The sequence below is a fragment of the Coregonus clupeaformis genome, unplaced genomic scaffold (assembly GCF_020615455.1).
Source record: "Coregonus clupeaformis isolate EN_2021a unplaced genomic scaffold, ASM2061545v1 scaf0911, whole genome shotgun sequence".
In the NCBI taxonomy this organism is placed as follows: domain Eukaryota; kingdom Metazoa; phylum Chordata; class Actinopteri; order Salmoniformes; family Salmonidae; genus Coregonus; species Coregonus clupeaformis.
In genome coordinates this window covers 23,749-39,218 of record NW_025534365.1, presented here as the reverse complement: position 1 = coordinate 39,218, position 15,470 = coordinate 23,749, and the positions used below count along the sequence as shown (strand labels likewise).

At 45.9% G+C, this 15,470-nt stretch overlaps 2 non-coding genes across 2 annotated transcripts; one reads left to right on the top strand and one right to left on the bottom strand.

The window, feature by feature from the left end:
* Nucleotides 1–805: 805 nt before the first annotated feature.
* Nucleotides 806–1,002, bottom strand: LOC121566646. Its single transcript, XR_006659191.1, has one exon. It is a non-coding gene; the product is annotated as a U2 spliceosomal RNA (small nuclear RNA).
* Nucleotides 1,003–15,053: 14,051 nt separating this feature from the next.
* LOC121560092 lies at nt 15,054–15,242 on the top strand. Its single transcript, XR_005998883.2, has one exon. It is a non-coding gene; the product is annotated as a U2 spliceosomal RNA (small nuclear RNA).
* The last annotated feature ends 228 nt before the right edge of the window (nt 15,243–15,470 follow it).

Below are 15,470 nucleotides of genomic sequence, written 5' to 3'. Positions count from 1 at the left end.
GGGATCCCGATGCATGTAGTCTTAACAGTACAAGATAACTCTGTTTGATTAAAATGCCTTTTGATTAAAAACAAATTCCTCTGTCCAGCGTCGGTGGTTTGTACTTCCTCTCTTGTAACTTTTTACACCAACATGACGTATTGAAGTCAAGTGGTTCAACATTCAAATGTAGTTGGATGGACCACACAGGACTGCTTGGAAAATGCGACGGTCTGTGGAACACTTTCGCCACCAAGTGGACAATTGTTTCAGTTCCCTTGTGGCATCAACGCTACCAGAGATATGTGATATCAGATCAAATGTTATGTCAATATTATTATCTCTAAATTGATTCCCCCACCCGTATTTCATATATTATTATTCAGATTTAGCTCTTAATCTGGATTTAATTTATAAACGCTTTCTGTCATTTCCGATTGGAGGGCAGATGACCACGTGACTTACGAACCTACCAATTTGTTACCTTGTAACAGTCTAAAGTGGTTATTCCCAACGTTGATCAACTCCCAATCTATGCCATGTTTTTTTTAAAGCATTATCGTTAAAGCATTATCACTGTACCATTTACACCCTGTATCCTGTGCATGTGACGAATAAACATTGATTTGATTAGATGATTAACCCACCATTCACATCAGCTATCATAGTCAATATAACAGTGACTGACTGACTTGACCATCACTTTGTAGCCATCATTGACATTGAGATGAAGATGGTCAAATGTGAAAATATAAAATACATCGTGATCCTAATGGAATATAACAAAGCAATTCTGTTGTCTTTGCCTGCTTTATCTTTACAATGACAGGGGTGCACCGTTCCTGGAGGTACTGCAATACCAGGTCGATGCGTGGAGTGGATGGAGCAAGCCCCTATTCCATCTCCCTGTTCCAAAAATCAATTTAATATCTGGTCCCCAGATAGGGGACGTATCAGATATTAAACTGATAAGAACAGCCAGGACCGTGCGAGGGCCTGGGTCTTGTTGCTGACCGGGGAGGTGGCGAGAGTGAGATGTAACGCTGTATAGCGGCTGCCCAGGAACAAGTAGAGGTCAGGCAAGCCTTTCCCCCCCCCTGAGCCTGGGCCTCTTTACCACCTCCCTCCTCAGCCTCTCCCACTTGCTTCCCCACAGAAAATAAAAAAGCATCCGGTCAAGAGCTAACAATGTTTTCCTAGGAGGGATAAAAACAGAACTGATTAATCGCCCTAGGCGCCGCAGCGCTGTCAGGCCGTGGCCGCCGGGACCTTGGGTGTTGTGGGGGACCCTTCGCCTGGGGTCGAGGCCCCCTGTCGTTCGTACCACCCCAGGGCTTCCGTGGCTACCAAAGCCACTGCCTGGGGGGTGGTCTCTACCTGTTTTCCTACCAGCAGGTTGCGGGAGGACCACAGTGCATCCTTCAGACACGTGAGGGTGGGCCAGAGTTGTGTGAAGGCCTTTGTTGTTATAGGCCTTCGGCCCACCCCATACAGCACGAGCTGGGGCGTTAGGTCCTCCCCTGCTGGCAGGCGTGGGGAGATCAGGGGGCCTGCTTCCTTCCACAGGTCCCGTGCGGCTCTGCACTGCCAGAGCAAGTGCCTCACCGACTCTTCTTGGCCGCAGCCTGGTCGGGGGCACGCGGATGTCCTCGCCATGCCCCGGGAGTGCATGTCGGCCCTGACCGGGAGGATCTCATGGGCGACCATCCAGGACAGGTCACGGTGCCAATTCAGCAGAGCAGGATGGGCCACGTTGCGCCAAACCGTTGCGGGCTTGCCTATAGCAAGCCCGCGCACTGGACACACTGGTTCCCGTTCCTGCACAAGAGAGAGAAGAGAGCGGTGTTTAGTTAAAACAGTGACAGGCTCCTTTTCCAGTTTAAAATGTCTTAAAAACGTTTTGAGCTGTACATAGTGTTTGGGGAGCAGGAAAGAGACTGGGGCTCGCAGGTCGACTGGGATCAGCCTCAGAGACCTGAGGTAAGACCCCAGCCAGAACCGTGCGAGGGCCTGGGTCTTGTTGTTGACCGGGGAGGTGGCAAGAGTAAGATGTAACGCTGTATAGCGGCTGCCCAGGAACAAGTAGAGGTCAGGCAAGCCTTTCCCCCCCTTGAACCTGGGCCTCTTTACCACCTCCCTCCTCAGCCTCTCCCACTTGCTTCCCCACAGGAAATAAAAGAGCATCCGGTCCAGAGCTAAAAGAGTTGATCGCGGGGGGATAAAAACAGAACTGATTAGTAAAAGGACAGGTAAAATCACAGCCTTGATGATTAAAACCTTGCCCTCAAAAGTCAGTCGTCTTAGTCCCCAAAGCCCCAGTCTCTGTCTAACAGTCGCTAAAATCCCGGTCCAATTTCCACTACCTCCTCCCTCTCTGTCAAATTTAACCCCCAGAACCCTTATGTCCGTCATTCTAACAGTCAGTGGTAGTCTGGTCAAGTCTGAGTCTGCCCACGGTCCGAAAAATTGGGCCTCTGTCTTGTCTCTTCAGTCTCGCCCCAGAGGCTCGTCCGCACCAGTCAATCCTGTCCAAAGTCCTGTCGACGGATAAAAGGTCAGTGCATAAAATGTTGACGTCGTCCATGTAAAAAACGCACTTGGCGGTCATCCCCCCACTCCCCGGGATACCCACCCCACTGATCGGTTGGTCCCTTCTCAAAACCTGTGCCAGTGGTTCTATGCAGGCCACAAACAGGAGGGGAGATAATGGACATCCCTGACGGACGCCGCAGTGTACTCCCACTGCTCTTGACAAATGCCCATTTACAAGGATTTTGCTGGTGATGTCCCCATACAGCAATCCCACCCAAGCTAGAAACCTTTCTGGGAATCCCATTTTTTGCAGTACCTTGAAGAGGTACTGGTGCGAGACCCGATCAAAAGCTTTATCAAAATCTAAATTTAGGACTATAAGCCGCATGTCTCTGTCTCTCGCATAACAGATGGCATCTCTGATCAGTACTAGGCTGTCCGTGATCTTCCTTCCCGGAATGGCACAGGCTTGATCCGGGTGGATCACCTCCCCTAAAACAGAAGACATTCTGAGTGTTAAAACCTTGGTAAAAAGTTTACAGTCAAAATTTAAAAGGGTAATCGGTCTCCAGTTCCTAAGGTCAGTCCTGTCGTTTTTTTTGTGTAAAAGGGTCACGATTCCTGTTCTAAAACTGTCAGGTAGTCTTTCAAGTGTTTCAAAGTCAGTAAAAACAGTCAGAAGTTCGTCGGCTAAAACATCCCAAAAGGTCAGATAAAACTCCAAAGGGAGGCCGTCCTCCCCCGGTGATTTACCCCTTTTAAAATGTCTCAGTCCTTCGTCGAGTTCGGTCATTGTCAAGTCTTTTATTAGGTCGTCTGTGTTTGGTATAGTCCTGTCGATGTATGTTAAAACCTCCTCCATTGTTTCCTCACACTCATCTTTAAAACCAAACATTTCCCCATAAAAACCCTCGACTACTTTTTTAATTCCCTCTGTGTCTGTTTTTAAAAACCCATCTTTATCTTTTAAACCCGTCATAACCCTACCCTTACTGACTATCTTTTTTAAAAAGTACCTGGTACATTTTTCCCCCTCTTCTAATTCCCTTTCTTTACTTCTTAAAATACCCCCCTTGCTCTTCTGTTCTGCTAAAAATGCCATCTCTTTCTTAACGTCTTTGATTTCTTGGTTAAAATCAAAACCCTGTTGGTTTAGATTAAAATACCGTTCCATTCGCTTCTGCAGTCCCAACATGCGTCTATCTTTTTCTTTACTTTTTTTCTTTTCTATCTCTCTAAAGAAGGTCCTCGTCTTGCCCTTCACCATTTCCCACCACTGTGCTCGTGTGTCAAAGAAGTCCTGTAGCGTCTGCCACTGGCTGAACTGCTCCCTGTACTGGCTAACTACTCTATCATCTTCTAAAAGGGAGCAGTTCAGTTTCCAGGGCCCTCTTCCTACAGTCACACCCGAAGTTAGTGAGAGGGTGCACGTAAGCATCACGTGATCTGAGAAGAAAGCAGGGGTTATTCTAGCATCAGTTGGCGGGCAGTCGCGGGTAAACAGATAGTCAATGCGAGAGGCTCTGGTGCCGTCACCACTGGTCCAGGTGAAGCCCTCCTCTCTTGGATGCAGGGTTTTAAAACAGTCAGTTAGTTTAAAATCCCTGCACAATCCTTGCAATAAAACACTTGACCTATCTACTTTAAAATCTTCTCCCGCTCCTCTCCTGTCTGCTCTACTTAAAACACAGTTAAAATCCCCACCCACCACTAGAGGATCCCTCCCCAGCATGTGGGACTGCAGGTCTTCTAAAAGTGTACAACGGTCGTGTTTGTTATTAAAACCATATACATTTAGCACGTTAAAATCCCTCCCCATAAAAGTACAGTTGGCTAAAAGAGCACGTCCCCCAACCACCACTGTGCTCCCCTTCACCACCACCTGTGGGGTCTTGAATAAAATAGCAACACCATCGTTTTTATTAAAATTGGAACCACTCCAAATGGAGGGCCCGTGCTGCCACTTCTCCTCCCATTTGCTGTAAGAGGTTAAAAAGGGTAGACCACACTCCTGCAATAAAAACACATCTGAATTAAAACTTTCTAAAAAGGATAAAACAGATTGTGCTCTTAGTTCGGTCTTGATACTCCTAACATTTATGGTGGTGATGTTAAAAGCCATAAAAGAGGTTAGTAAAAACAGTGCTAAAGAAGAAAGAAGGCATTAAAACAGTTTAAAAGGGGTTATTTTTTAGAAACTTTCTCTCTCTCCCTGCGGGGTAAGGGGGGGTGGCAGGGAGAGGAGGTGAAAACAGGGTTTAAAAACTATTCCTGGTTGGAGGAGTTTGATGGAAAGACCCTAGACTCATCCTCCCCCTGGGAGCTCTCCCACTCCAACTTTCCCTTCTTCTCCTCGCCCTGTTCGGGGTCGGAGAGCTCCTCAGCGTTTCTCTTCCGTGGGGGAAGGTGTTCGCCCAGGGTCTCTCCCACCTCTCCTGCACTCTCCCCACTTGACAGTGTCGTTTCCGACACTGTCATCATACTGTCAGACCCACTTGGGGAGGTCTCACTCTCCGTCTCTCCAGAGCCGTATTTCTCGGCCCTTTCTCCTTCAGGGGTCACTTCAGTCTGGGGCGGGGGGGGGTTGGGGGTGGGGGATGGTTTTTGCCTCCACTCCCACTTCTCCCACCACCGCACCTTCCGCGCACTCCACTTTCTCTACTTTCCCTCCTCCACTACTGCCACCACTTCCTCAACAACCGCCACCACCTCCTCCACTACCGCCACCACCACCTCCTCAACTACCGCCACCACCTCCTCCACTACCGCCACCACCACCTCCTCTACTACCGCCACCACCACCTCCTCCACTACCGCCACCACCACCTCCTCTACCACCTCCTCCACTACCGCCACCTTGGCAACTGCCGCTTTCTCCTTCTGGCGCTCGGAAGCCCGGTCCTCAGCCGCCGCCTCCATCCCGCCAGCCCTGACCTTATTGGCCCAGGAGGAGGGGCAGCTGCGGATGAGGTGGGACCGCTCGCCACAGAGGTTGCACGACCTTCCGTTCGTGCACTCCTCGTAGCGATGGCCCACCTCCCGGCACTTCATACAGACCACCTTGTCACAGGCGTCTGCTTTTCCAAAACGAAATCTCTCCATCAAACTTTCTTTTCCAGTCCATTGAAAACGCAGTGTTCTTCAGTCCAGCTGCTCCATTTGTGATTTTCTGTGTTTGTATGCCATATTAATCACTGATTTTCTGTGTTCGTATTACTTATTATCCTCTCAGGGTTTTGTTTATAGTATGATAGCATCCAATAATAGAGCATCAATCTCCCTTTGGTTCACTGGAACATATCATGAATAACTGAACGTTTGTCCTTTCTAAAGTCCAGTCCAGTGGCCTGCCTGTTGGTAATGCTGCAATGATGGATCGTATTCCATCTCAGTGGTTGGACTGAAGAGACACACTGACTGCACCCTGTCTGTCTGTCTGTACCCTGTCTTCCAGTACCCTGTTTGTGTCAGTCTGTACCCAGTCTGTCAGTCGGTACCCTCGGTCTTACTTCCATGTGAGGAAGGCTGTCAGTTCATCCCTTGCATGCGTTGAGTGAACCCATGCATAGCATGCAAAGACTGTGCACTGAACCAGGGGAAGGGTTCAAACCACCAGGACCACAAGCCTGTGTCTGACTGACCCCTGAACCTTGACCTGGTGACCTTGCTGCCTGACCAATAGGGAGACACACCAACCTTGGGTGCCGGAGATGTGGCGGCCTGCAATAGTACATCCAGGTCCATATGGAGCAGGTTAATAACCCCTGCTCTGGCCAAACACTGCCACACACACACACACAGGAAAGAGATAAGCACTGGGATTACTGGGATATGTTACTAGGAAGGTCTTGGGCGGCAGGTAGCTTAGTGGTTAAGAGCGTTGTGCCAGTAACCGAAAGGTTGCTGGTTCTAATCCCCGAGCCGACTAGGTGAAAAATCTGTCAATGTGCCCTTGAGCAAGGCACTTAACCCTAATTGCTCCTGTAAGTCGCTCTGGATAAGAGCGTCTGCTAAATGACTAAAAATGTAAAAATGTAAAAAATGTCTTGGAGATGACTGGCGAGGTGTTACCGGTTGTATTGGTTGCAGAGATATGGATAGGCAGGTGAAAAGGTAGGTGGAGGATGGATGAAGAGGGTGATGAGGGTGATGAGAAAGGAGAGGATGGATGAAGAGGGTGATGAGGGTGAGGAGAAAGGAGAAGATGGATGAAGAGGACTGAAGAACACTGCGTTTTCAATGGACTGGAAAAGAAAGTTTGATGGAGAGATTTCGTTTTGGAAAATAAGTTATTTTTGGACCTCTACGGCTGACAGCAGATGATGTGCACTATCTGCAACAAAACACACCCGAGAAGTTATACGATGTGTCGTTCTACACCATCACCAGGCTGGAGGAGGTGAGAGGGCTCTTCTGAACGAACGCGACAGCACCCGCCCTCAGTAGCTTTCAAGTTGAGTCCCTGTGCAGGAACAATCTGAGGGTGCTAACGGTGCACATGTTCAACCCCTGGGTCACTGAAGAAACGCTAGTGTGCTACCTCAGCCGGTATGTGACCATCTTGCCAGGAGTGAGAGACATTAAGGACGCCCTAGGCATCTGGACAGGGAAGAGGCCGTTTTGCGTGCTGCTAAAGGAGGACGAGAGCGGCCATGATGGCTACCTCCATCCTCCCGCGTCTTTTTCTATCGGTGCAGACAGGGGCTACCTCATGTATGCTGGGCAGCTTCGCTTCTGCAGACAAGGTGCAGAAACTGTGGGACCCTCGGCCATGTAATGAGGGATTGCACCGTGCCCAAGCGCTGCAGTCTGTGCAGCTCAGAGGAGCACCTGTTCCGTCACTGCTCAAAGGCAGCCCCCTCCTACACCAGAGCGGTGAGCGGGAAAAGAGCAGATGAGGGAAAAGTTATAGAGCTACGCGCTATTGAGGAGGTCGTGGAGGAGCTAGTGATGGAGAGAGAACGGCGAGAGTCTGAGGAGAGCGGGAGTGAGGCGCCATCATCACCTCATGAGGAGAGCGGAGCGGGGGACAGGAGCTGGAGCAAGCAAATGGAGGAGGCTACGGGAGAGCCCACCGCGCCCTCTGCTCCGGAGAGCTGGACCAAGGTGGGAGAGAGGAGGAAGTGCTCTGTCAAGAGGAAGCAGGTGAGCCCTGTTTCCCCACTCATCCGCATGGAGGCGACGGAGGAGTCCGCCATTGGGGGGGGAATCGTTTCAGTTGTTTTGCAAGCGGGTAGTCTGAGGAGAAAAGCGCGAGAGACCCGGGCAGCGCAGAGGAGACTCTGCTTTCCCTGTCAGGCGCGAGCTCTACCGACGGCAGCGGTCTCGCACCCAGCGGTGTTCCAGCACCCACACTGACTGAGGATGAAAGTGTTTTCCCGACCCCTATCTTTGTGGACAGTCCTCCCCCTGGGGACCACCGTTTCCCAGACAGGCCTCCTAACGAGGAACTGTACTTAAAGTGAGTCTGAAAATTCATGTCATATTTAGATAGTTGTCTGCTTCCCTCCTTTCCCCATGTCGTCCATTTTTAACATAGCTAGCATAAACGCTAGAGGGTTTATGAACCCTGTTAAAAGGGCGACTCTTTCTTCCCATTTTGTCGTCCATTTGCTTCTCTGTGTGTTTTTTACAAGAAGTACATTTAAAAGATTAAAATTATGTGGAGCAATTTACGTGGGAATGGGTTCAATGAACTAATTACACACATTTCTGTTCTGATGAAAACAGAGTGCATTCGGGGGTCTCTATTGAGGCGCACGAAAACACATTTAATGTGCCTAATAATAAAGTAGTCAATTAAACATTACGGTAAAAATGAATTACCTTTTTATTGTGGCATAAACACAACCAGTCATGATATTTTCATCTGATTTGTCAAACCAAATCAATTCAAAATGTAGGCTACTTCTGTGCATGTTCTTCCACTCCAAAATTATTTCAGCATCCAAACTGCATGTATAACCTATTAGCGCCATTTGGTGAATGGAAATAGACATCTGTTACAAAACACCTAAAATGTTGCCTAATGAAGTTCAGCAATTGCCATTGATTGGGACTACGTTAATTGATGTGCCTTGCTGACAAATTGACCCTTTTTGTAGCATGAAAAGTTGTAATGTGCCTACAGTGTATCATGTATGTAGCCTATTGGATAATGGAAAAATCATTTGGGCTTTTTGGGGCTTGGGTTCATTCAATGTCGTTAATGTAGTGCTCATAAAATATATTTAATATATGGCTCATCAGGCTCAGTTAGAATCAGGTTTGAATGTTCATGCTGATCAAAGCTCTAATCAAATCCAGACATGTATATGCTTTACAATTTTACAATGCTTTTGAATGACACTTTCTGTTTTTGCGGGAGAAAAGTGATTTATTCTCGGTTAATACCGGGTTACCTGGGAGGAAATACATTTATTCTCGGTATGGAACATTTGTAAAATACTGGGAAAATATTGAACCCTAATGCGCATACAGATTGATTCACAAGTCACCAACCAAGTAACTTACATATACTGTACCTTCATTAGGCCTAATGGCATTTTATGTCCATGATATGACATTTCTTGTAGTGACTGAGTAAGCCTAATTGTAAAAGTAAGCCTCAAAAGTGCCATGTTTGTACAGTTTATAATGTGGAGGACACATTCAGGCAGCCAGGACCATACGCCAGGACCGCTCCGGCCTAGCTCGCAATGCAGTCCAGTGCCATGGACATCGTTGAAGTTTGGCCTCTAGTAATTTAGGAGTGCAACTTTATGAAGGCCTCCTCACAATGTCCTTATCATACAAGGCTCTACAGAAAGATTTTAATAAGAAAAAGACATAGGCTATTTTTATTGTTCACATTATTTGCATTGATGATGTATTGAAGTCAAGTGGTTCAACATTCAAATGCAGTTTGATGTACCACACAGGACAGCTTGGAAAAAGCAACGGTTGGTGGAACTCTGCTGCCACCAAGTGGACAATTGCTTCAGTTCCGTTGTGGCAGCAATGCTATCAGAGATATTTGATACAAGATCAAATGTTATGTCAATATTATTATCTCCAAATTGTTTCTCCCCACCCGTGATATATTATTATTCCAATTGAGCTGTTAATCTGGTTTTAATTTAACAACGCTTTCCCTCATTTCCGATTGGAGGGCGGATCACCACGTGATTTTAGAACCTACCAACTTGTTACTTTGTAACAGTCAAACGTGGTTATTCCCTACGTTGATCAACTCCCACTCTATGCCACCATTTTCTAAAAGCATTATCTTTTAAATTTGGCGGAAAGCTTACCGAGCTCATTTTGGTGTGACCATATTCGAATTTGACGTGTCGGAGAAGGGCCCCTTCCTCCCGAAAGCATTGCGGTATCGCTTCTCGGCCTTTTGGCTAAGATCAAGATCAAGTTGCAGTAACCAAGGAGATCCTGAAGGTGGAGCGATGTCGTCATCGTCCACGTCACAGTCGGCAGCCGCCGGACTGAAGAACACGCTGCGTTTTCAATGGACTGGAAAATAAAAGTTGATGGAAAGAGTTAATTTTGGAAAGGACGTTCTTTTTGGACCTCTACGCCTGACAGCAGACGATGTGCACTGTCTGCAACAAAACACACCGGAGAAGTTTTATGATGTGTCGTTCTACACCATCACCAGGCTGGAGGAGGTGAGAGGGCTCTTCCGAGCGAACTCGACAGCACCCGCCCTCAGTAGCTTTCAAGTTGAGTCCCTGTGCAGGCACAATCTGAGGGTGCTAACGGTGCACATGTTCAACCCCTGGGTCACAGAAGAAACGCTAGTGTGCTACCTCAGCCGGTATGTGACCATCTTGCCAGGAGTGAGAGACATTAAGGACGCCCTAGGCATCTGGACAGGGAAGAGGCAGTTTCGCGTGCTGCTAAAGGAAGACGAGAGCGGCCATGATGGCTACCTCCATCCTCCCGCGTCTTTTTCTATCGGTGCAGACAGGGGTTACCTCATGTATGCTGGGCAGCCTCGTTTTTGCAGGAAGTGCAGCACGTACGGGCACCTCGCTGATGCCTGCACCCAGACAAGGTGCAGAAACTGTGGGGCCCTCGGCCATGTAATGAGGGATTGCACCGTGCCTAAGCGCTGCAGTCTGTGCAGCTCAGAGGAGCACCTGTTCCGTCACTGCCCAAAGGCAGCCCCCTCCTACGCCAGAGCGGTGAGCGGGAAAAGAGCAGATGAGGGAAAAGTTATAGAGCTACGCGCTATTGAGGAGGTCGTGAAGGAGCTAGTGATGGAGAGAGAACTGCGAGAGTCTGAGGAGAGCGGGAGTGAGGCGCCATCATCACCTCCTGAGGAGAGCGGAGCGGGGGACAGGAGCTGGAGCAAGCAGATGGAGGAGGCTACGGGAGAGCCCACCGCGCCCTCTGCTCCGGAGAGCTGGACCACGGTGGGAGAGAGGAGGAAGTGCTCTGTCAAGAGGAAGCAGATGAGCCCTGTTTCCCCACTCATCCGCATGGAGGCGACGGAGGAGTCCGCCCTGGGGGGGAATCGCTTCAGTTGTTTTGCAAGCGGGGAGTCTGAGGAGAAAAGCGCGGGAAACCCGGGCAGCGCAGAGGAGACTCTGCTTTCCCTGTCAGGCGCGAGCTCTACCGACAGCAGCGGTCTCGCACCCAGCGGTGTTCCAGCACCCACACTGACTGAGGAGGAAAGGGTTTTCCCGACCCCTATCTTTGTGGACAGTCCTCCACCTGGGGACCACCGTTTCCCAGACAGGCCTCCTAACGAGTAACTGTACTTAAAGTGAGTCTGGAAATTCATGTCATATTTAGATAGTTGTCTGCTTCCCTCCTTTCCCCATGCCGTCCCTTTTTAACATAGCTAGCATAAACGCTAGAGGGCTTAGGAACCCCGTTAAAAGGGCGACTGTTTTTTCCCATTTGTCCTCCATTTGCTTCTCTGTGTGTTTTTTACAAGAAGTACATTTAAAAGATCAAAATGATGTGGAGAGATTTACGAGGGAATGGGTTCAGGGAGAGTCAAGGTGGAGTGTCGGCGGGTGCATTCTACAGGGGTTGGTGTTCTATGTGGAAATAGGGATTTAAAAATAGTGGGAAGTTTTTCGGCAGTACACGGGAGGGTTTTAATAGTAGATATTGATTGGAGGGGTAAATGTCTTCGGCTAATTAATGTATATGCACCATCGACACCCAAGGAAAGGAGGGAAATGCTGAACAACCTAGACGCTATTTTTATACAAACAACAGGTTATTATGGGGGGAGATTTTAATGTGTCATATGACCGAGATAATCTGGGAGGGCATCTTGTAAAAAATCTAATAGAGAAATATAATTTGGTGGATACTTATAGAGTGGCGCATGCAAATGATCCCGGTTTCACCTGGGGAAACAGCAGGGGCGCGAGGAGCCGCATAGATTATGTGTTTGTTCCGCGTGGACTCGGTGTGTCCTCTGCACGCGTCACTCCGGTTTTTTATTCTGACCACAGTTGCCTGTCTGTGACAGTAGAATTAAAAACAATTGAATTTGGAAAAGGATATTGGAAAATTAATAATGGTATTCTACATGACAAAACATTTGAGACTAGATTTAGGTATTTTTTCCAGGGCTGTGTAACCATGAAATCCTTTTATTCTACTGTCATAGACTGGTGGGAGAGCACAAAATTACGAATCAAGATTTTTATTCAGAATTATTGCAAAGATAAAGCACGTAATAAATACAAAGATTTTTATAAGTTGCAGAACGAACTAGAAGATCTGCACATCCAAGGTAATTTGAATGGTGGTGGTTTAGATAAAGACACATTGTGTAACCTGCAGAAAAAGCAGCAGGCCTTTTTTGAAAAGAAAGCTCGAGATTTCATGTTTAAAAGTCAACAAGATAAATGGGATAAAGATGAGAAGTGCTCTGCATATTTTTTTCAAACAAATTAAGTCACGGGGAAAGAGGAGGACCATTTCGGCTTTATTGAATCAAGACGGGGAGACGGTTGAGGATGGAGATGGCATGCTTGGTGTCGCTACCCAGCACTTTTCTCAGCTATTCCAAAAGCAAACAATTAATTATGAGAAGGGGACTACTTTTTTAAAATGTGTGGATGTGCAGATACCTTTAGATATTAGAGACCAATTAGAAGGGGAATTGAATTTAGATGAAATATATATGGCACTGAAGAGCATGAAAGATAACAAAGTACCAGGAGTGGATGGGCTCTCTAAAGAGTTTTACATAGTTTTTTTGGGATTTAATTGGATGTCATCTTTTGGAAGTATTTAGAGTTATTTTTGGTTTGGAGCATATGGGAGGTTCAATGTGCGAGGGGGTAATCTCGCTACTTTAAAAAAAGGGAGACCCCAAGACACTAGCAAATTGGAGACCTTTAACAATGTTGTGTGTAGACTATAAAGTATTAAGTAAAGCCATAACTAATCGTCTGTCTTCTGCCATGGCATATGTTGTTGGTTTAGACCAAACATGTGGTGTGGTAGGGAGAAAGTTAACCTGGAACTTGCAATTGCACAGAGACGTTCAAGCATATTTAGAGGAAAGGCACCTGCCAGCTATTACTGTAAATTTGGACCAGGAAAAAGCCTTTGACATGGTAAACCATGAGTTTTTGTTTAGAGTTCTGAAAAAATGTGGTTTTGGAAAGAATTTTATGAAATGGGTAAAAATTATTTATAGTAATGTGGGAAGCAGAGTAAATATTAATGGGAATATTGGAAATGTAATCAAGCAATTACGAGGTGTCAGACAGGGGGACCCTCTCTCTGCGCTATTGTATGTTTTATATATTGAACCTTTCGCATGTGCAATTAGGACAAATTACAACATCAAAGGCATTATATTACCTGGAGGGGATATTCTAAAAATTTCACAATACGCGGACGACACCATTTTATATTTACAAGACGACCTGAGCTTGAAAGAGGTTATCAAAGTCATTGATGAGTTCTCTGTTGCCTCCGGGTCTAGGATTAACAAGAATAAAACAGAAATAAAATATATGGGACAGTGGAAATGGAGATCTGATCCGTTATGTGGTTTGACTGTGTGCACAGGACCAATGGTAGTGCTCGGGATATCTTTCGGAAATGAAATTAAAGATGACATGGTTAATTGGAAAGAAAAACTACTTTCGCTTAATAAAAGATTGGGACTGTGGAAAGTGAGGCGACTATCTTTTAGTGGCAAGGTGTTAGTGCTGAAGGCGGACATTCTGCCTTCATTACTCCACCTTGCATATGTGTTTCCCATGCCGGTGTCTCTAAGGAAAATGTTCATACGTGTACTGTTTAATTTCTTTTGGGGGGGATATGAGTACATCCGGAGAGATGGGATGTACCAGCCTATAGAGGCTGGTGGAAGGGATTTCCCTCATATTCCTCTCAAACTAGATGCGTTGTTCTACTCAAACGTTTGTTGTCTTTTGTCGTCTTCTGTACACAAATGTAATATATTAATCAAATTATGGCTGTCCATACCGTTAAGGTTTATGGTGGAGTGGGATAATAGTAAGCCAAAAGCTGAAATTATCCCATTACATTTTAAGAAAATAGTTGAATGGGCAAGGAAAAACCCTGTCTGCAAAGTAAAAGAAAATGTAATCAACCACAGACTGCTATATGTGAAATTGATAGAAAATTGTTGTCCTAGAGACCGATTACCTATATCACCTTCCACCTGGCTACGGGCACAATTAAAAGGTTTAGACAACAGACTGAAAGATTTTAATTGGCTTGTTTTACACAGACGTCTTCCGGTCCGTTCAACATTATATGATCATAATTTGACCCTGAATAAATTTTGTCCCAGGGACAACTGTTTCGCAATTGAAACAATTCCCCATGTTTTATGGGAATGCTCTTTTGCCCAAACAGTTTGGAAGAAAATTAAAATAGATTTTAATATTTAAAAAAAACATTGATTATGAAGGGGTAGCCAAATTTGAACTAAAACATGTGGAAAAGGTGCAATTATTAGAATTAGTGACTCTGGTGTCCCTTATCAAGACCAAACTTTGGGAGGCCAGATGTGGTGCGGTCAATGACACCCTCAAGTGGTCACCGACGGGATTGGTTAAATTTATAAAACAAGAAATTTGGAAAAAAATACAATTCGAAATAGATAAGTGGGGCATCACATCTGTTAAACATAGATGGAAATATACCCTTCTTTGTAAACGTTTTTTATAGCCTATATATAGGCCTATATATAACTGTATTCTGTCGTTTAAATTTAAATGTAGGCTAAGCCTTTGTAAATATTCGATATACACTGAGGTTTATTCAGAGTTCCCTTTGATATATGTGTACGTTTTTATTTCTATAATTGTTTTTATTCCTTTGAAAGATCAGCTTTGGGAGATTGTTAGAGGCAATTGTTTACATGCTTCTCTTGAATGTAGGCCTTTTAGCTGGTCAGGTTCCTCAGAACAGCACTTTTTTTTAGGAGTTTCGCTATTTTTATACGGTTAAGGTACTGTTTTTGTAAATCCATGTTATGTACAACGTTATGCACTGAATCTGTACTTGTATTTGAATGTGAAATGAAAATAAAAATTATTTAAAAAAATTAAAAAAATTAAAAAAAATCTGTTCTTATCAGTTTAATATCTGATACGTCCCCTATCTGGGGACCATATATTAAATTGATTTTTGGAATAGGGAGATGGAATAGGGGCTTGCCCCGTCCACTCCACGCATCGACCTGGTATTGCAGTATCTCCAGGAACGGTGCACCCCCTCTCATTGTGAAAATAAATCATGCCGAGTTAACGCAGTTGCTTAGTTTTAATTAGTTAGGATCGTGATGTATATTGTATTTTCACATTTGAGCAAGTTCATCTCAATGTCAATGATGGCTAGAGAGTGCTGGTCAAGTCAGTCACCGTTATCTTGACTATGATAGCTGATATCAATGGTGCGTTAATCTTCTAATCAAAGTTTATTCGTCACCTCCACAGGATACAGGG